At 35.6% G+C, this 1,884-nt stretch overlaps 1 protein-coding gene across 1 annotated transcript in view; it reads right to left on the bottom strand.

Annotated features, from left to right (window-relative positions):
• Positions 1-1,601, bottom strand: part of gpr174 (G protein-coupled receptor 174) — a 10,761-nt gene extending 9,160 nt beyond the window's left edge. Inside the window, exon 1 of the mRNA XM_073819938.1 lies at positions 1,481-1,601. The gene's annotated coding sequence lies outside the window, so the exon portion shown is untranslated. The remainder of the gene's footprint in view (positions 1-1,480) is intronic.
• Positions 1,602-1,884: the final 283 nt, after the last annotated feature.

Genomic DNA, 1,884 nt, shown 5'->3' with positions numbered 1-1,884 from the left:
TTACAGCAGCTCTGTGTGCGACTGCAACAAGATGCTGGTTTGTGGGCCACATTTCAGTATGATGAACCCTTTTTTTCCTCTATGATTTCGGATATTGTGTGTCAGTTTGTGGGGGCCGCATACGATGAGACCGTGTCATTTTTCTCAGTGTGGGACTTTCCATATTCATACGTGTGCTCTGTATCATTCCACTTGAAGGTGTACCTACAACTGCTGATTAGTATGACATATCTGCTTAAACATTTGAACAAAGAAAGTTTATTTTATTTGTATGTTTTGTGTGTGTGAACACTTTGGATCTATGATATATCGTCACCTTAGAATTATAAGGTTCTATCTGCATTCTGAGCACTTTCGAGATATTCAGCTTCTTTTTGCGTTCCATAGATTTCTGTAGATAGAACCATTTTTTTGTTTTCTAAAAAAAGGCCTCAAATGTACATAGCTTACAAAAGAAACATCAAAAAATGTTGTCACAGAATAAGAATATGTTGTATAACTCAATTATGACAAAAATGTCAGACAGAACCTTATAATTCTAAGGTATATATCTATATCTATATATATCTATATATCTATATATATCTATATATATCTATATATATATATATATATATATATATATATATTCACTGTGGAATTGTTGCTAAAATGTTTAGTTTCCTGTAAGTAATGGACAGAAGAAGCTGAGAGTCTGTTTGTAAGCGTTTACCCCTCACCCAGAATCTAAGCACAACCAGGCCATTTGAGATTTAAGTCACTGTTTATGTCAGTCTGTTCCCTTCAAGCATTGTCACCCATTTGGCTAAATCAGCTGAATCATTTAATAAAAAAATGTATATTTCATTAGACACATTAGCAGTAGTAATAATACTATTTAACGTTGTGATTAAGGCCGTCTTTAGATTCGACTTGATTTGAATCTAAAATGTATGACTTAAGTGATTTTTATATACATTTATAATAATGTATCTCTTCACATTGCCAGAATCTGAATGAGTGGGTGTGTGTCTTTTCAAGAGTGTAACGTTACCAAAATGAATCTTTCTGTCAGATTGTGGATCTAGAGTTTAGCCTTATTGAGTTTTGAAAGCATGTAAAAATGATGCCACTGAATCTGTCAACATCACACTCATAAACCCGTCTGATCTGAAGAATATGTGAGCGCTTAACTTCCAGCGATATCGTCTACTGTGTGAACTGAACTGAGCTGGAACTGAATTCACTGCCTTTACCTGAAAACTGATTGTCTACAATACTGCATCATTGACACACTACTGTCCTGTTTAATACTGTGAAGCTGCTTTGACACAATCTGTATTGTTAAAAGCACTGTATAAATAACGGTGACTTGACTTGACATTATTCTAGTTAGGGTTAAGCTTTCGGATTAGGTCTGTCTCAGCTAAAACGCTCTATAGGCGACAATAATGATCTGACCTGCATTCAATGAAAAGAGTATATAAAAAGAGTATCCTACCTTGTAAATGAAGTACTCGAGTGTCCTCTCTGACAGGAACACACATCAGGAACACCATTAACATGTGCTCTCAAGCCAACGCAGATAACACTTGATCAGATACACTCCCTGTGTCTCGCAGCTTCATCACTCCTGCCTCTCGCTTCGGGAGCACTTCACCTTTGAAACAGTTTTGATTTTGATTTTTTTTATGTATTTTTAAAAAATTATTCTTCTTTTGTATCTCAGGCGTTGTACTTTCTGTTTCTGGCAGCTCACACTGACTCATTTATTATGTCTGTAGTTTCCTGTGGGGGAGTGAACAGCTTTCTGCTGCTTTTTTAAATTCCTACTTCTGCTATTTATCTCACAGTGTCGCCTTGTGATAAAAAAAGAGAAAAACCTCCTGAGAGATGTTGTTTTTG

Source organism: Garra rufa, chromosome 16 (assembly GCF_049309525.1).
Source record: "Garra rufa chromosome 16, GarRuf1.0, whole genome shotgun sequence".
NCBI lineage: Eukaryota > Metazoa > Chordata > Actinopteri > Cypriniformes > Cyprinidae > Garra > Garra rufa.
This window is presented reverse-complemented; position numbering and strand designations above follow the sequence as displayed.